The sequence below is a fragment of the Ornithorhynchus anatinus genome, chromosome 4 (genome assembly GCF_004115215.2).
Source record: "Ornithorhynchus anatinus isolate Pmale09 chromosome 4, mOrnAna1.pri.v4, whole genome shotgun sequence".
In the NCBI taxonomy this organism is placed as follows: domain Eukaryota; kingdom Metazoa; phylum Chordata; class Mammalia; order Monotremata; family Ornithorhynchidae; genus Ornithorhynchus; species Ornithorhynchus anatinus.
In genome coordinates this window covers 122,559,974-122,580,036 of record NC_041731.1, presented here as the reverse complement: position 1 = coordinate 122,580,036, position 20,063 = coordinate 122,559,974, and positions in this window count along the sequence as shown.

Below are 20,063 nucleotides of genomic sequence, written 5' to 3'. Positions count from 1 at the left end.
ATGCTAACGCTAGCAAGGAGGGTTACAACACGGCGCGGTGTCCCCTCAACCATCTTGGTGTCACTGCTGGAGATAAAATCCTAAACTGGACGGAATACCCAGCAGGGATTACCGTCTCATCTTCTCGTGTCGATCTGATTCACTGTTTTCCAACTGGGAAGCATTCTGCTCCGTGAAATTCGAGGGTTTTCCCGAGGTCACTGCACGGATATTCCTTACAGAGACATTGAATCTCTGGGGAAGAAGAGCTGAATAAGGAAGAGTCTGTGCCTTTGCACACTCCTCTCTTTTTCTCTCCTTATTTTCCCGAAACCTCATTCATTCACTCATTCAATCGTATTTATTGCGGGAGATGGGGCTGGATTGCCTAATTTATCCTCGTCTATCACAGCTCCAGCACGCTTGTTCTTTTCCCAACACTATCATCTCAGCGTCTCGAAACTCTGAAGATTGTTTTTCAAGTTAGGATGCTGCGAAACGAAAAACAAATTTAAAAAAATATAAAATGGGGGGGGCGGGGGGGGATTTACGAGACCAAATATAGTTGAAAATCCTTCAAAGAGTTATTCATCGAGAGATTTATATTTGGCGAAATGTTGGCCTTATAATTTCTCATCTGTTCGTTGTCATCAAGCCATAGGCCAGCGGCCCGCTGGGCAGTTTAAAGACGGTAAATCGGTAGCTCTGTCATCAGCGGCTACGGCACAGGCCTGGGGGGCAGAAGGATCTGGGTTCTAATCCCGATTCTGCCACTTGTCTGCTGCGTGACCTTGGGTAAGTCATTTCACTTCCTCTGTGCCTCTGTTATCTCATCTGTAAAATGAGGATTAAGAGCTTTGAGCCCCATGTGGGACAGAGATTGGGTCCAGACAGTGCTTGATGCATCATTGTAATTAGCTTGCAATATCAGTTCACCATCATTATAATTAGCTTGTATTTATCCCAGTGCTTAGAATGGTGCTTCAGACATAGTAAACGTTAGCAAATACCATCATTATCACTTCACTTCTCTGTGCCTCTGTTATCTCACCTGTAAAATGGGGATTAAGATTTGTGAACCCAATGTGCGATAGCGATAGTGTCCAAACCTGAGTAGTTTGTACCTGCACCAGCGTTTAGAACCGTGCTTGACACATAGTAAACGCTTAACAACGCTTAACATCATGATTACTTCACTTCTCTGTGCCTCAGTTGCCTCATTTGCAAATTGGGGATTAAGATTAGTTTGTATTTATCTCATTGCTTAGTACAGTAAATTCTTACCAACACCATTTTTTTAAAAGTGCCTACTGAGTCAGAATCTAAACTGCGATCCCTAAGGCTCTGGGCCGGTGCAGACATATTTTACTGGTTCCCAGTCTGCAGTCTTGACCTGTGGATTTAGCCGATGTTGTCCGGGGGGCTAGCGAAACTAATCTTTGGCTAGGAAAGCGAGACCGACCCTGCACTCTCGTCTTCTGGACGGAGCTGACCGGCACCAGAAACCCTCGGTCCTAGGAGGAACCGCGGCTCTCGGGGCAGGGAAGGAGATGCTCCCTGATAACAATAATAATAGTAATATTATTATAATAGCAATAATTACAATAATAATAATACGAGTTTACTATGTGCCAAGATCTGGAGTAGATACCATCAGATCAGTCACAATCCTATCCCACATGGATAGGATCCCGGATCCCACATCCCACACCCCACATCCATAGGCTAAGGGTGGGGCGAGGAAATTGAGGCCCAGAGAAATTAAGTGACTTTCTCAGGGTCATCCTGTCGGGGTGAGAACCCAAGTCTCCTCACCCCCAGTTCTGTGCCCTGTCTGCTAGGCCTCGTAATCCTAGGATGGACGCCTAGTCTGCGCGGAGCAGGAGAGGGGGAGAATAATAATAATAATGTTGGTATTTGTTAAGCGCTTACTATGTGCAGAGCACTATTCTAAGCGCTGGGTGTAGAGACAGGGTCATCAGGGTGTCCCTCGTGAGGCTCACAGTCTTAATCCCCATTTTCCAGATGAGGGAACTGAGGCACATTGAAGTTAAGTGACTTGCCCTCAGTCACACAGCTGACGAGTGGCAGAGGCAGGATTCCAACCCATGCCCTCTGACTCTCAAGCCCGTGCTCTTTCCACTGAGCCACGAGAAGTTCAACTAGGGGGAGAGGATCAGGGTGGTGTGTGTGGAGGTGGGTACGAAGAGGGTGGAAGCAGAGTGGTTAGGTGGAAAGAGCACGGGTTTAGGAGTCAGAGGACCTGGGTTCTAATCCCGATTCCGCCACTTGTCTGCTGTGTGACCTTGGATTTAACTTCTCTGTGCCTCAGTTACCTCATCTGTAAAATGAGGATTAAAACTGTGAGCCCCTCCTTGGGACAACCCGATTAACTTGTATCCACCCCAGAGTTTAGAAGAGTGCTCGGCACATAGTGAGTGCTTAACAAATACCATAATAATTACTATTATTATTATTATTATTATTATTTCCCACTGCGACTCCAGTCTTCCAGAAAGGCTGTTTCCATAGAAGGTTTGAAACCATCCCCCTCCCCTCCCTCGCAACCTCTTCATCCCCTCGAACTCCTATCTTCCTTGAGGCTAAAGGTCCCCGACTTCTAAATTATATCCTCCCCCACCCCCTTCCTCTTCCTTCCCCTTCCTCTCCTTTCTCCCTCCCCCCGACCCCGCACCCCCCACCCAACCTCCGTCTCCCCTTTCCCGACCCTCAGTGCCAGAGCGGCAAACCGTGGTGTAGTGGCTAGAACCCGGGCCTGGGAGCCAGAAGGTCATGGGTTCTAATCCCGACACCGCCACTGGTCTGCTGTGTGACCTTGGGCAAATGACTTCGGTACAGTGCCCTGCACACAGTAAGCGCTCAATAAATAAATAGAAGCAGCGTGGCTCAGTGGAAAGAGCGCGGGCTTTGGAGTCAGAGGTCATGAGTTCGAATCCCAGATCTGCCACTTGTCAGCTGTGTGACCGTGGGCAAGTCACTTCACTTCTCTGTGCCTCAGTTCCCTCATCTGTAAAATGGGGATTAAGACTGTGAGCCCCACGTGGGACATCCTGATTCCCCTGTGTCTACCCCAGCGCTTAGAACAGTGCTCGGCACATAGTAAGCTCTTAACAAATACCAACATTATTAAATACGACTGAATGAACGTCACTTCTCTGGGCCTCAGTGACCTCAGGTGTAAAAGGGGGATGAAGACTGTGAGCGCCACGGGGGTCAGGGACTGTGTCCAACCCGGTTTGCTTGTGTCCATCCCAGCGCTTAATACGGTGTCCGGACCATAGTAAGCGCTTAACAAATGCCATAGTAATAATAATAACAATAAATCGATATCTCCTCGGGTGCCAGAGCTTTCCTTACCAGGCGGGGGTCGGGAATGGGGAGGGGGGAGGAGAAGGAGGGAGGATTTCTTCTTTCCCGCACCTGGGATCAGCGAGAGGGGCGGGATAGATTGATGGATGGATGGATGGATGGCTGGATGGATGGGGGTGGGGGTGGGATGCGAGGAAGTAGCCCGATCGGATTTATTGGGGCCAAATCTCAGCCGAGCCCAGGGACTCCCTCCTCCCCCCGCCTCCACCCCCACCCCCACATATGGTCTGTGGATTTAGGTGTCAAAAACCGGAGAATTAGAAATGGTAATTTTCCGTCATTATAGGTGAAATGTGATCTATCACAACAACTGGAACATGTCTCCGTGCTAGCGAAAATAATGTTAATGATTACGCATCATTATGGATGTCAAGCAGAGTCCATTAAGTTGTATGAAGAAATTATCCTTGACGTGCGAAATCAAACTACAAATATACAGGCCGGGCATTCAGGAGACCAAGAGCTGGGCCTTGGGGAGAGAAGTCGGGCGGGGGTGGTGGAAAAATCGCAGTATTTTCTTAATAGAAAACTGCAGAGGACATTAATAACCTCCCCTCCTCGGCCTTCCCCACCCCCACCGTTTGAGTGCCTTGTCCAGGGCTCCTCTTCCAACCCCTCCTTCCTCGGAGCCCCTCACCCAAGCTCCCCAGAAGTTTTGCCCCTGGGTGTGTGTTGTGTGTTGTGTGTTGCGTAGGTGTGTGTGTGTGTGTGTGTGTTGGATAGCGGGGGGAGGAGGTGGGGGGCGGGAGGGGACGGACTAGAAATGCCCCCAGAATAGCCCGGAGGCCAGATGCCGTTTAGTTAATTCAGAGTGACTGGGGCTGGTCTATTTGTTCCCTCTTCCACCAGGAATAGAAAGGGAGCTGAGCCGCCTTCATTCCATCGTATTTACTGAGCGCTTACTGTGGGCAGAGCACTGTACTGAGCGCCTGGGAAAGTTCAATCCAGCAATAAAGAGAATCCAGCAATAAATCCTGGTCCATGGGGAGGTAAAAGTCTAGAATTTGACGATGACGATGGTGGAGCCATTTCCATCACCTGCCTACACTTACAACCTGATCACCTTGCATCCTCTCCAGGGCTCAGAACAGTGCTTTGCACAGAGTAAGCGCTTAACAGATGCCATTATTATTACTATTATTATTACTTCCCGATCCTGTCGCCCCCAAGCGCAAACCCTCCCGGCCTCTCTCTCCCCTTCTCCTTTCCTCTCCTGCCCCCTCTCCCTCCCCCACCCCACCCCCTGCCTCCCCTTCCCCGTCCTTGGCCTATCCCCACTCCCCCCAGCGTGGCTTAGTGTAAAGAGCCCGGATTTAGGAGTCAGAGGATCTAATCCCGGCTCCGCCATTTATCGGCTGTGTGACTTTGGGCAAGTCACTTAACTTCTCTGTGCCACAGTTACCTCATCTGGAAAAGAGGGATTAAGACTGCGAGCCCCACGTAGGACATCCTGATAACCTTGTATCGACCCCAACGCTTGGAACAGTGCTTGGCACATAGTAGGGGCTTAATAAATGCCATCATTTATTTTTTTAACTTACACGCACCCTCTCTCCACCTCTGCCTTTCCCTTTGCCCTTCCCTCTCCTGTCTCCCTCTCCCACCCTCCACACATACTCTCCCCCCGTTCTCCCTCTTCTGTCCCCCTCCCCACTACACACGCACACACACACACACACACACACACACACACACACACCCCCTTTCGCCCCCTTGTTTCTGCCTCCTACTTCCCCCAGAGACAACTTTTCTTCTTCTCCTGCCGAAAGGAAATACTTGAAGGACTTGAAGATAAGTTTGCCCCTTCCTCCTCCAGCTGCCTCTCGGTTCCTTACTCCTGGGATCGCTATTGGCCACCTCCGCGAAGTCCCAGGCAGGCGAGTGAGTCCCCGGGTGGGCGAGTCCTTGCCGGGAGGAGGGCCGGATCCCTGGATCCCAAAGAGCCTCTGCTGGACAAGCCTCTCTCTCTCTCTCCCTCTCTCTTTCTCTCTTTTTCGCTCTCCCTCTCTCTCTTCTCTCTCCCTCTCTGTCTCTCTTTTTTCTCTCCCTCTCTCTCTTTCTCTCTTTTCTCTCTCCCTCTCTCTCTGTTTCTTTTTCTCTCTCCCTTTCTCTTTGTCTCTTTTTCTCTCTCCCTCTCTGTCTCTTTCTTTCTCCCTCTCTGTCCCTCTTTTTTTCTCTCTCTCTTTCACTCTCTCTCTCTCTCTTTCTCTCCCGCTCTTTCCCACGGAATTTGGCCCTTCGGGGAGGATGAGAAAGGGGGAGTGAATGGCTTTGATGGATATTTCATCTGCTCAGAGTTCTCTCAAGGGCACACCTGCGCACTTTCTAGTAGATCTTGCTCCTTTATAGATGGCTGGGGACTGTGTGTGTGTGTGAGAGAGAGAGAGAGAGACAGAGACAGACAGACAGACGGAGAGACAGAGAGGCAGAGAGACAGAGAGCTAGAGACCCAGAGAGACAGACACAAAAAGAGAAACAGAGAATGAAAGGGAGAATGAAAGGGAGGAGCCTGGAGAAGCTTTCCTTCAAATTTAAGCGTAGTGCAACGTGCAAAGTTTCCTCAGGACCTAATGGGTAACAACAAGCAAAACGTAGGAAGGGCTCTGCTGTTCTGGTTGAGGATTTAGGAGGCATTTTTGTTTGCTTGTTGGGTTGTTGGATTTCCTGCCCCTGGGTGAAGTGGAAAACTCACAGTTGCCTGCTTTGTTATTCTGAAGCCGCTGAGGAGAATGGAGAAATGAGCCATTTCATTGTTTCACTTCTTCTTTTGTTGATATTGCAGTGGTTTGTTGTTATTGTTGTTGTTGTTTTCGGTCAAAGCAAGGTCCCGAGCATTCTGAAATGGTGGCGATTTGATCCGAAGCTGTAACGTCTTTAGCTCTCGGGAGTGAAAGAATCAGCTCTGCACTTCGAGACCCACAGGCGCTTACGAAATGTCAAAATGTTCCTCCCCTGCACAGTTCCCCGACAGGACTCATGGCAAATAACATCCCAGAAACCGGACTGATTCTCTTTTTTAAATTTCAGTTTTTCTTTTCTTTTCCAAGTGGCCATCGGATCCCTAACCTCTTACTAATTTAAATTAATAGCATCTCTCTGCTCCACATGTGTTCGGGAGAAGGGGCTAGGATTTTAGCCAAGCATCACCCCACAGTCCTTTAGAAATATCTGCTCCATTAGTTTTCGGGCCCAAGCCATTTAGATCTCGTCTAGCTCTCTCAAAAAGGTTTTTTTTTTTCCTTTAAAGCTTTTAATATCGTGCAGTCTCTGACCCCAAAAAAAAGATTAAATATGAGATATTTTTCACTCTATTTCACTTCGGGCTGTCAGGGGCTCAATTCTTTTCTTTTCCAGGAAAGATCACTTTGCCTCTGTAAAAACACAGCGTTGAGAAACTGAAGGCCTCCGGCTTAGGTGGAGCGGATGCCAGGAGAAACCGAGCTGTTTATAAGGGGATGTGGAACTTCTTGGGTAAAGGACACGCGTGCTGGTGTCCAGACTCTGATCCTTGCCGGTTTGCTTCTTTAGGAATCATAAAATCGACAGAGCGTCATCCAGGGACACTGTCAGGGAATCCTTGGCAAATACTCCCCCGCCCCTTCTACCCTGTCAGTGATGGTGATGTGTGTATATGTGTTTGTGTGTGTGTGTGTGTGTAGGAGGTGGGGGAAGGGGGAGGGAATTTCTATTTGGCTCCACCGCCGGCAAGCTGCCCAAGAGCTGAGAATCCCTGGCCGAAAAGGTCCTCGATTTTGTCATTTTAATCTGTAATATCTGAAATTTTATTTTATCTGTACTCTTAATAAAATAATTATGATATTTATTGAGCGCTTACTATGTTCCAAGCACTGTTTTAAGATGCAAGGACTGTTCTAAACGCTGGGGTAAATACAAGGTAATCAGATTGGCCCACGTGGGGCTCACAAATCTTAATCTCCATTTTACAGATGAAGTAATTGAGGCTCAGAGAAGTTAAGTGGCTTGCCCAAGGTCACCGAACAGACAAGTGGCGGAGTAGGGATCAGAACTCACGTCCTCTGACTCCCAAGCCCGGGCTCTTGCCACTAAGCCACGCTGCTGCTCTGTAGCTTCTCTGTAATTTTATGTATTTAAATCTGTAATTTTATTTATCTGTATTGACGCCTGCTTACTTGTATTGATGTCTTGATGCCTGTTTATTTGTACTGATGTCTGTCTCCCCCCTCTAGACTGTGAGCTCGATGTGGGCAGGGATTGTCTCTCTGTATTGCTGTCTTGTACTTTCCCAAGCGCTTAGTACCGAGCACACAGTAAGCGCTCAATAAAGACGATCGAGTGAATGAACCGTACGGGATTCGAAATCGGCCGCTGAAAACCAGGACGCTAATTCGTGCGTCCCCCTGTGGAAACCCCGAAAAACCCGGGATTTACGATGAACCCTGAGCCTGCTGCTGTAAATCGGGCTCGGGGGTGGGATGGGGGGGGGGGTCCAGGTTCTTCCCCTCCTCGTGCCCGAAGGCCGGGGCCACGCAGGTGGCCTCCTTTCCAGCCTCTTCGGATACGAGGCTTAGGGGTCAGGGGTCAGGGCCAGAAGGGGTCCTGCATGGATATCCGCCCTGTCCCTAATTTCCAAGGTCCTTCACAGCCCGGAAGAGCCCACCGCCGAATTCCCCCTCGCACCCTTGTGAGAAGAAGAGAGGGCCTGAATTCGAATCCCGCCTCCGCCTCTTACCTGCTGTGCGACCTCGGACAACTTGGGACAGCAATTACTGTCCCGAAGGCGTCTCCACTCTCCCCTCGTCGAAAATAGACGGTCGTCGGCCTCCTGCCTCTGCTTCTCAGAGCTTCAGCTGGGGGTGGCTCAAATAGCCTAGCGGAGACTGACCCTGTCCTCAGCCACAGTCTGCAAACTCGGGGACATTCTGTGAATACACACACACACACACACACACACACACACACAGGTTCCATATACCCTCCTCCTCCTCCTCCTAGATCCTAAGGCCCAGAGGCCCTTGACAAACACAAGGAGAGCCATTCAAAAAATATTAATAAGCTTATTAAAATGAACTGCTTTACCGGAGCTGGTTTTATAGCAACCCAACAAATTCCCACAAACCCACACTTCCTGGCTGACAACAACCGAAAACACTCATTTATGTATGTAGGTGTTTGTTGCTTGATTTGTCGGCAGGGTCCGGCTCTGGGGGCCGAAGGGAGCGCCTCGGTGATCCGGATTGGGTAGGTCGGCCTCAGCGGAGCAGGGCTCGGAAAACCCAGAGCATCCTCTTTCCAAGAAGATGGTAAGAGCCCACGAGTGTGTTTGTGTGTGGGTGTGTGGGTGTGTGCGTGCCTGTATGTACGCATTTATCCTTCGTGTTCGAAGAAGATGCCATCACGGTGGAATTCACTTACCAGTGTGGAGGTGGCTGAAGAGGCCAGTGCGGGATCCTCAGGCCATCAATCCATCGATTCATTGCATTTATTAAGCGCTTACTATGTGCAGTAACATGTACTGAGTGGTTGGGAGAGCACGGAGGAACAGCGTGGCTCAGAGGAAAGAGCCCGGGCTTGGGAGTCAGAGGTCAGGGGTTCAAATCCTCATTCAGCCGCTTATCGGCTGTGTGACTTAGGACAAGTCGCTCCACTTCTCTGTGCCTCAGTTCCCTCATCTGTAACCTGGGGATTAAGACCGTGAGCCCCACGTGGGACAATCTGATCACCTTGTATCCTCCCCAGCGCTTAGAACAGCGCTTTGCACACAGTAAGAGCTTAACAAATGCCTTCATCATTATTATTACTATTTCAGTGCAACAGAATTAGCAGACCGGTTCTCTGCCCTTATCGAGTCTAGAGTTCCGGCCGCTTGGCTCGCCCACCCACGGTGCAGGTTATTCCGACAACGGAGTTGAATTTCAATTTAGTTTTTATTCGTTCATTCACTCAGTAGTATTTATTAAGCGCTCATTGTGTGCAGAACACTGTACTAAGCGCTGGGGAAAGTACAATATAGCAATAAAGAGTGACAATCCCTGCCCACAACGAGCTCACAGTCTAGAGGGAGAGAAGGAGAGATGTCAGCATAGAAGGCTAAGACCCTCTTTTCCAGCCTCTTCGGATACAAGGCTTAGGGGTCAGGGGTCAGAAGGGGTCTTGCATGGATATCCGCCCTGTCCCTAAACTCCAAGGTCCTTCACAGCCCGGAAGAGCCCACCGCCGAATTCCCCCTAGTACCCTTGTGAGAAGAAGAGAGGACCTGAATTCTAATCCCGGCCCCCCCTCTTACTTGCTGTGTGACCTTGGACAAGTTACTTAACTTCTCTGTGCCTCAGTTTCCTTACCGTAAAATGGGGGTTCAATACTTCCCCGCTACTTAGATGGTGAGCTCCATGTGGTTCCTGATTATCTTGAACCTGCACCAGCGTTTAGTACAGAGTTTGGCACATAGTAAGGGCTTAACAAATACCGCGAGTTATTATTATTCATTCAATCCTATTCATTGAGTGCTTATTGTGTGCGGAACCCTTGGAAAAGTGCAACACAACTAAAAAAAATTAGACATTCTCTGCCCACAACGAGGATGGGAAGGGAGAGAGCTGGGTCACGTCCATGCATTCATTCAGTCACATTTATTGAGCGCTCCCTGTGGGCAGAGCTCTGTACTAAGCGCTTGGGAGAGGACAAAAGAAAAATAAACAGACACATTCCCAGCCCACGACGATTTTACAATCTAGAGGGATTGTCCTACATCCTTCTTCTCTCCAGATCCTCAATCTCGGGGGTGGGCAGGGGTCACTCTGTAGCGTCTTCCACCCAGTCCCCCTCCTCCCTCGAAGCCCTCTGACCTTGAAGCCACCCTAACATTATTATTATTATTTTGAGGAATGGCTGAGCTCCCTCAAGCTCTAATTGCTCCCCTTGGTCCAGGTCCCAAACTGCAGTTGGAACTCAGCTCCTGGACAACAACAACAACATAATAATAACTAATAGCAATAACGATTGCTATTATTATGGCATTTGTTAAGCGCTTACCATACGCCAGGCGCTCTGTTAAGCGCTAGGGTGGATACAAGGCAATCAGGTTGGATGCAGTCCCTGTCCCACGTGGGACTCGCAGTCTCAATCCCCATTTCGCAGATGAGGTAACTGAGGCCCAGAGAAGGGTATCGACTTGCCCAAGATCCCATAGCAAAGTGGCGCGGTCGGAATTAGAACTCATGACCTTCTGCCTCCCAGGCCCCTGCTCTATCCACTAGGCCGTTCTCTTTCTCCATCCGTCCCCGTGGCCCGGGGTGAGAAACTCAGTCCCCAGTGGAAGTGGCCAAGGCCCTCAGCGAGCTAGGACTGGCTTTACCGAACACAGAACTAGATCCCGAGGGCCTTCCTGGGAAAACCAGCCAGAAACCCTCAATTCCTGCTAAGGTCCTGGATTTATGCCGGCTCCGTCCCTAAGAGCTGCAAATGGAGAGTTTCCTTTGGCAAAGCGAAGGAGGCAGATTGCTTCTAACGGCCGGAGAGAACACCGTGTCCTGCTGACCATGTCGGGGAAAGCTGGATTCTCCAAGTTCGTTCGTTTTATGGGGACAGGAACCGGTCGGTGATGAGGCCGAGCAGGATAATAAGGTGCCCGGGGATCAATCCCTGGCTTAGCGGGCCTAAACGCCCTCCGACAACATCGAAATGTAGTGCAGACGACACAAGAGATTTGGGTCAACCAGAAGAGGTGAGAATAATGCTCCCATTCCCAAAATGAAAACTTTTCCCAGCTCTGGGAAGAGGGGACTGGAGGAAAGGCCCGAGATAATAACAGCACGTGGACAGCGCCGGTTTATTGGTTCTTTATGAGAAGTGCCCGCGTTGTCTTTTAATTGGAAATGCCAACCCGAACAAAAGGCTTCTCTCTCCAGATCCCGCTGCAATTCCCCTCTCAGATTGAGTCCGCCTCCTCTCATTAGGGTGCGGGAAGCCCCGTCCTCCCTCATAAGAAGACGGGCTTGGGAGTCAGAGGTCGTGGGTTCTAATCCAGGCTCCGCCGCTTTGTCAGCTGTGTGACTTTGGACAAATCACTGAAATTCTCTGGGCCTCAGTTCCCTCATCTGTAAAATGGGGTTGAAGACTGAGCAGCACGGGGGACAACCTGATCACCTTGTATCCCCCCCAGCGCTTAGAACAGTGCTTTGCACATAGTAAACGCTTAGCAAAGACCATCATTATTGTTTCTCTTTTTCAGCACCCCTGCTTTCTCCCCACCCACAAGGTGCCCCCCCGCCCCCTCCGACAGCAACTGAGAGGCGAAAACAGGGGGAATTCGGCGCGGCATCACCCTCTCGTTACTGGCAGATCCAGACAGATGTAGGTTGGGGGGGGGGGGATGTACAAACACTCCCTTCACTCCCTCCCCCTTCTCAACCCACCACATACACCCACTTTCTGACCTCGATGGGCACCGGGGATATGGTTGGAGAGGTAGACTGATTATTCCGAAGAATAATTCTCGCCCTTCTTTCCTCATTTTCCAGTCAAATGTCTTCCATTTCCTGCCAAATCGCGCTCCTTAGGAACAACGGGTATGTCTGCGTTTACCCTCGTCTTCATCCCGCTAACTTTCCGTCTCCCTCCAAAAGAAATAATCATAAATCTGATGATCTCCGCTGCTTCTTTTTAGCACGTTTCCCCGTAACTTTATCGCTGAGATTTTTCCAACGCTACGGCGGATACCCAAGGCCCAGGGTGTCTAACGTCCTCTTGGGCGTGGGCTAGATTTTCACAGAGAGCAGAGTTTTCATTCTCCTGGGTCATCGATCTGCAAACCCAACCACAGACGAATTGCCCATGGAGGCCTGCACGAGATGTTTTCCCCCTCCAAGTTCTCCCCCGATTTTTCACCAATGTCTTATCGTCCCTTTACCCCACCTCCCACCCACCCTTCTTCCGCTTCTTCAGCCTTCTCCTCTCCCCTCCTCTTCTCTCCAACAGGTTGGTGCTTTGTTAATAGTAATACTTATAATGATAATGATGATGGCATTTTATTAAACGCTCACTATGGGACAAGCACTGTTTTAAGCGCTGGGATAGATACGAGATGATCAGGTGTCCCACGTGGGGCTCACAGTCTTAATCCCCCATTTTACAGACGAGGTAACTGAGGCACAGAGAAGGAAAGGGACTTGCCAAAAGTCCCATAGCTGATAAGTGGCGGAGCCGAGATTAGAACCCACGACCTCTGACTCCCAAACCCGTGCTATTTCCACTAAGTCTCGCTGCTTCTGATGGAGGTCTGTTTCTTCGGCTGGGAAAAGAAGCCGAGGAATAAGATAACTGGAAAATAAAATCAAAGACCCCTCCTGGGGTCACCGCCACTGAAAACTGAGAGCGGGGGGGGGGGGGGGGGACACGAGGATTTATTAATTGAGGAGGCAAATGACGAGATGAGGACCCCTTCCCCTTCTCTCCCCATGCCACCGCTCCCACCCTCCATCGGGTTTACTGCCTTTTGAGTTAAGGTCCAACTGCTTCTGCCATCTTTTTCTCTCCAGATTTCGAACGAGGCTGGGGGCTTAAACAAAAATCTGAAACGTCAAGCTGATTTTAACTTTTCTCTTTGGTATCAAGAGAGGGTGACTTGAGAGGTATTGAGAGCCAACCGATTACCCAGTTTGATACGAATCAATCAACCAATCAATCCATCAGTCGATCGTATTTGTTGAGCATCCATAGTGCAAGGAGCACTGTTTTACACGCTTGGGAGAGTAAAATATAATTAGTAGATCTGATCCTTGCCCTCGGGGAGTTTGCAGTCGAACAGAATTTAAAAATTTAATCCAACCGTCTCCCCACCCGCTTCAATCTCCCATCCCGTTTGATTTTAATATGTGGATTCTCGGGGCTCAGAATATGAATTTTTCGGGAGTCAAAATAGTTCTTCCTTTCTCTGCAGAGATATACGAATTTAAAATTGAAGTGAAAAACAGACTGTTGTCTGAAAGGCAAGAGAACGCTGAAACAATGTCTTTCCCCAATCAATCATATTTATTGAGCGCTTACTGTGAGCAGAACACTGTACTAAGCTCTTGGGAGACTACAACACAACAATATAACAGACACATTCGCCGCCCAAAACGAAAGCCTCACTTCTGCCGGGATTTTATTGTCACTAACTAGAAGAACTAGCCCAAAAGAAGAAAAAAAAAGGAAAGGAAAGAAATCTTTCGCGTCTTCAACTGGGACAGCGCCCTACGCCAGAGAAAGGGAAGCGGGAGACCCGAGGTTAAGAGTTTCAGGGCTCATTCGGTCCCCCCAGAGCGCAGGGTGCTACAAGGCCAACCTTCCCTAGTGGGAAAAAGACAAAATAAAAACTAAAGAACAAACCCCAGGAAAACAGGGGGGAAAAAAAGGAGAAAATGGAGTTCTCGATCAATCAATGGTATTTTGATCAATCAATGGTATTTATTGAGCGCTTATTATGGGCGGAGCGCTGTACTAGCGGTTGGGAGAGTACCACACAACAGAATTAGCTAACACAATCCCTGTCTATAACGAGTTTACAGTCTATCCTTATCATCCTGGCCTCGGACGCAGGGAGAAAAGAATACCCGTAAGGGCAGAATTGGGTTTATTTACGGGTTGACTAAGGCCTTTCGCCGGCCGGTGCTCTCTTCTACCTACTTAAGGCAAGGTCGGTCTTCTCCCCTCTACTAAAGCGTTTCTATTTTTTTCTTTTTTTGGTTTGTTTGATTTTGTTTTAGAAGGAGGAGCGCCTATCTGGGCGGAAGGTTCAGTTGCCACCGCCTCTGTTCCCCTGTTCAGTGAACCTCTTTATTTTCACTAACTATATTGAAAAGACTTAGCCATTTAAAGTTGGTAGGAGGAGAACCGACACCTAGCTTTGGCCTAGGCGCAGACACTTCCTCTCGGTATTGACACAGGGACTGGCCCAAGGTGGGTTGAGTGAAATCCTAATAATATGGGTTTTAATTCTCCCGAGCAGTCTTTTCCTCTAGAGATTTGAAACAGCCAACAGATCAGGCCCGACCAAGAAACCGGAGTAACGAAGCATGAAAAGAAAATGGTGATAGCCGTAATGAAAACAATAATAGCAATCATGGTGAGAACTGGTTGGGGAGCGGGGAGGGAGGGGAAAAAGCCTGGGATTTTGAAGGGTGTTTTAAAGCCTGCCGCCTCCCTCCGGTGATCCGTCGCGAACTAATGTGAATCGGACCCGATTGGTCAAACTTCAAGATTGCTACTTTACGCTCTTTACTCTAAATTATGTTATTTGTTCAGCGCTAGCTATGTACCAAGCACTGTTCTAAGCCTTGGGGTAGATACAAGGTAATCAAATTGGATACTCATGACGAGAGGAAACCATGCCTTTATCTTCCCCCATGTCCCCCCGGAATATTTTTCCTTTGAACATTTTTGCCGAATTGCACTTTCCAAGCGCTTAGTACAGTGTTCTGCACTCAGTAAGCGCGCAATATAAACGATTGAATGAATGAACAGTTCCAGAGGGGCGAGGAAGAAGGAGTCCTAAGAGAACAAGGTTGCCAACATTTTGTAGTTTTGCAAAGTTTCTCAAAGGGACCTATTGGAGATCGGTTAAAAGAGGGACGCGGCCCCAAGCGGCTCTTTCAATTTTTATATGATCTTCGTAGTTTAATTAAGACGGTCGAGAAAGCAGACATCCTCACCCGGGATTCCCTTTTGCAGTCCAAGTTTGCTTTAAAGACGTCCGAGAAGGAAATCTGCCCAGACGCATCAGTGGGGCCCAGGGAAGCCCTGGAAGCAAGGAGTGTAGAATGGAAAGCTCGAAATACACCGAATGTGCCACATTCCACGGGTTAAAGAATTATATCATTGAGTAGCCTGCCTATTCCCGATTTCCCTCGGTAGCTGAGCTACCTGCCAGCCAGACTGTAAAAGTGGCAGGATTATCTGTTTCCTGCAAGAGACCCACGTCTCTATCCATCCGTCTATCTATCTAAACTATCTACGTATTTGTCTGCCAATCTCTATAATAATGAGGGCATTATAGAGTACCGGGAAATACCCTTTTAGACTGTGAGCCTGTTGTTGGGCAGGGATTTTATCTCTATCCGTTGCCGAATTGTACATTCCAAGCGCTTAGTACAGTGCTCTGCACATACTAAGCGCTCCATAAATACGATTGAATGAATCCTTGTACCCGCAGGAATGCGTGTGCGTTATAGGTAAAAAGAGGCACAGACATACAAAGCCCCCCCACAAAACTGTAAATCCAGGTTACCGAGCCTAGACCCACAAACGTTCACTTAGAGTTTCGAGGTGACAAGGAAAGATCAGAGCTCGGCTTGGGTAAAATGCCTGATAGACGATCGATAATTAACACCCACACCAAAGTCCACGTCGGAACATGCGAAAGGTACTTACCAGATGAGTGGAGAGCGAGCATTGGCTAGAGGCGATTTAAGACATTCCTCTGAGGGAAAGCGTTTGAGAGCAGGAGAGGAACGAGGCTTGGTTGTCGTCTGTTTGTGGAACCCGGTCGAATTAGTCCCTACACCACACTGGCGGAAAAGTCTTTTCACAGAGCCGCAGAACAGTCACGAGCTGAGTCGCTTAAACTCGGTCCCTTGAACGGTTTAGTGCCCATTTTTGTTTCTTAAGGAAACTATTTTTAAAGCATGGGAAATTTCTGTTTTCTATGACTTTGGAAAGTGGAAAAAAAAAAAAGAAAAAGAAATGTCAAAACCCTCAGGCTCCATTAGACAGCTACGATTACTCCTGCCTGCTTACGGTTTGGGAGATGCTGGTTCCGCAGAAGAATAATGGTCCCTAGGCAATCACAGGGAAGAGAAAAAAATGAAATTGCGCGTGAATGAGTACAAGTCAGCAGGTAAATGGAGATAGTCGAAGTTCAGGGAAGACACAGGGGACGTCGTTATGTATTAAACTAAAGTTTATAAATTAAAAAATACAGCGGATATAGCTTACAGACATTCACCATTCTTTTTTCAAAAGTAAATAAATCTAGTTGAGTGCACAGTGCCGGGGAAGGAGGAAAAACGGAGAAGGGACGAAACGAAAATCTCGAAACGGAGACAGATAGGGGAGAGGGTCGGAGAAGCGCCACCCCCTGCTTCTGCGAGCAGGTTTAGGGGAGAGGGAGGAGAGGTGGCGAACGGAGAGCAGGCACTTGAGGGTACTGTTCTAGACGTCCCCCAGAGAAGACAACGATTTCAAAGGAGCTTGACTAGAAATATTCACATTGAATATAATCACCATCATAACCATCACTTTAATACAACTGGAAAGTGCTCAAAAGTCCTAAACCCCCTGGGAAAAAAAAGACATGGCAGCGAAAGTGTGACTCGGGTCCGACGGCTTCGGGGTGGATCTCGCCCCTTCGGCGATCGAGAGTCCTCCCCCACCTCCACGAACCCGGGAGGTTCGAGGCGATTAGAAAGGCACCCGAAAGAAAAGACGGTTCTGAGGGGCTTGCTTACATTCAGCATCAAACCGAGCTCCCCAATCCGCCGCCAGCTCTAACCCCAGAGGGGGAAGAACAGGCCGCGGCCTTCGTCCCCGGATCCATCGACCGGGGCTGGGGGTTGTCCTCGCGTCTCTCCCTTGCAAGCACTTTCGGGTTGGGTCTCTCGATTTCCCTCCCTCATATCGATCCAATTAAAAAAGAAATTGATAGATACGTATGTACAAATATATTGGCAACATGGATACCATGAACTAGTCTGGCCCAGGAGACGACGCTTACGGCTTGCTGGAAGAGTCTGTGAAGTCAAGCCGCCTCGCCACGACTTACCCCCGGCCCTCACAACCTCCAAAACGCTCAACCCCCCACCCCCACACGACTGGGACAGGGTGATCAGGGGCACAGGGGGACGCAAATAATGATAAGAAATAAATATTGTCCTGGGCGTCCAGTCCGGGGGGAGAGTTTGGGCTCGGTCCGGTGCTGAGCCGTCGGTCCGTGTCTCCGGACGGAGGAGGCAGAGGCCGGGGCTGCCCCGAGGTCCGGAGGGCCGGGTCTGGGTGGAGGAGGGTGGGGGGGGGGGGTGTCCCTGTTTCGGGAAGCCTGGGTCCGGCAGGCCTGGGTCTCACGGGCTGGGTCTGCGAGGGGGCGGGGAGGAGAGGTTCCTGGGTTCGAAAGTCCTGGGTCAAGCGGACTGGGTCCGGAAGGTCCTGGGCCCAGCAGGCCTGGGTCTCGCGGGCTGGGCCGAAGGCTCCTGGGTCCGGCAGGCCTGGATCCAGAGGGGCCTGGGCCTAGCGGGCTGGGTCCGGAGGGTCCCGGGTCCGGCAGGCCTGGAACCGGAGGCTCCTGGCTCAGGCAGGCTTGGGTCTGGCGGGCCGGGTCCGGAGGGTCTTGGGTCCAGCAGGCCTGGATCCGGAGGGTCCTGAGTCCGACAGGCCTGGGTCTGGCGGGCTGGATCCGGCAAACCTGGGTCCAGCAGGCCTGGATCCGGAGGGTTCTGGGTCCGACGGGCCTGGATCTAGCGGGCTGGGTCCGGCAGGTCTGGGTCCAGCGGGCCTGGATCCGGAGGGTCCTGAGTCCGACAGGCCTGGGTCTAGCGGGCAGGATCCGGCAGGTCTGGGTCCAGGGGGCCTGGACCCGGAGGATCCCGGGTCCAAAAGGCTTGGGTCTAGCGGGCCTGGATCCGGCAGGCCTGGGTCCAGGGGGCCTGGATCCGGAGGGTCCTGGGTCCGACGGGCCTGGGTCCAGCGGGCCTGGATCGAGCGGGCTGGATCCGGCAGACCTGAGTCTAGCGGGCCTGGATCCGGAGGGTCCCGGGTCTAACAGGCCTGGGTCTAGCGGGCTGGGTCCGGCAGGTCTGGGTCCAGCGGGCCTGGATCCGGAAAGTCCTGTGTCCGACAGGCCTGGATCTAGCGGGCTGGGGCCGGCAGGTCTGGGTCCAGCGGGCCTGGATCCGGAGGGTCCTGGCTCCGACAGGCCTGGATCTAGCGGGCCCGGATCCGACAGGCTTGGGTCCAGCGGGCCTGGATGCGGCAGGCCTGGGTCTCTAGCGGGCTTGGATCCTTCGGGCCCGGGAGCGGCGGGCCGGGTCCGGAGGGGGTTTGTGGGTGTGGGTGTGGGTGTGGGTGTGGGTGTGGGTGTGGTGTGTGTGTGTGTGTGGGGGGGGGAGGGTGGTCCTGCGGGGCAGGGGGAGCGGTCCGTCCCCTACTGAGTCCCGGCGGCTGCGGCGGCGGCGGCGGCGGCGGCGGCGGCGGCGGCGGCGCAGGTGGACAGCGCCCAGCCGGGCAGGCAGTAATAGGGGTAATAATAGGGGGGCTGCAGGGGCTGCAGGGGTTGCAGGGGCTGCAGGGGCAGCGGCAGGGGCGGCGGCGGGGGCGGCCTGAGGACCTCCCCGGGCTGGTACTGTCTCCGGTCGTCTCGGACCAGCACCTTGACGGCCACCTTCTTGGCGGGCGGCGCCGAGGCCAGCAGGTCGGCGGCCATCTGGCGACGCTTGGTCTTGTAGCGCCGGTTCTGGAACCAGATCTTGACCTGGGTCTCGGTGAGCTTGAGGGAGGCGGCCAGGTCGGCCCGCTCGGGCCCGGACAGGTAGCGCTGGTGGTTGAAGCGTCGCTCCAGCTCGAACACCTGGGCGTGCGAGAAGGCCGCACGCGAACGCTTCTTCCGAGCCTTCGGCGCCGACGCCCCCGAACAACCCTCCTCCTCTTCCTCCTCCTCCTCCTCTTCGTCGTCCTCCTCCTCCTGGCACAGCAGCTTCTCCTCCTGGACGATCCCTCCCCCTCCTCCTCCACCGCCGCCGTCCTCTTCCTCCTCCTCCTCCCGGGGGCTGCGATCCACTGTGGGGGAAGAGGGAGAGCGGGGTCAGTGTCTGTGTGTGTCTCTGTGTGTGTGTTTGTGTCCGTCTGTGCGGCGGGGAGGGGGCTCCCGGTCAGCCGGTCGGAGGGGACGAAAAGGAGAGGCGATGCTGCCGCCCCCCGAGACTCTACCCTAGGGCTCCGGGCCTACCCTTGCCCTCTCCCCCCCCCCCCCCCCCCCCAGTCCAGGGCCCAGGCCAAGGCCTAGTCCTGGCTGTAGTCTGGGGCCTAGCACGGGGCCTAACGTGGGGCCTAGCCCAGGGGGTAGCTCAGGGAGGCCCAGCTGTCCTCACTCCCTCTGTCTGTCCACCCTGCGGCCCCCTTTTCGGAGGGACTGCTGTCTGGCGCCGAACCAACGGGACCCTCCTCTCCCTCTTTCTCGCTCACACACAACCCCGCTCACGCACCAGACACTTCTCTCTGGGTCTCTTTCATTCTCATCCCCCCTCTCCCCCCACCCCGCACACACCAGACACTCCCCCCCCCCCCGCCCTCACACACGCACACACATACACACGCACCAGAATCTTCTCTCCGCATTCCCCGCGTTCACTCACCACCCTCCCACCCGCCTCCAGGCCCTTCTCTCTCTCTCTCTCACACACCAGACACTTCTCTCTGTGTCTCTTTCACTCACTTTTCACTCCAGCCTCTCTCTCTCTCTCTTCCTTTCTCAAACACAAACACACACACACACCAGACATTTCTCTCTCACACGCACACAGGCACATAAAGATCAGTCACTTCTCCGTCTGTCCCTCAGACGCGCGCGTGCACACACACACACACACACACAGACACACACACACACACACCCCATATACTTGTCTCACCCCCACACATACACAACACCTCCACGAACACACACACACTAGGGAGTGCCTTCGTCCCCA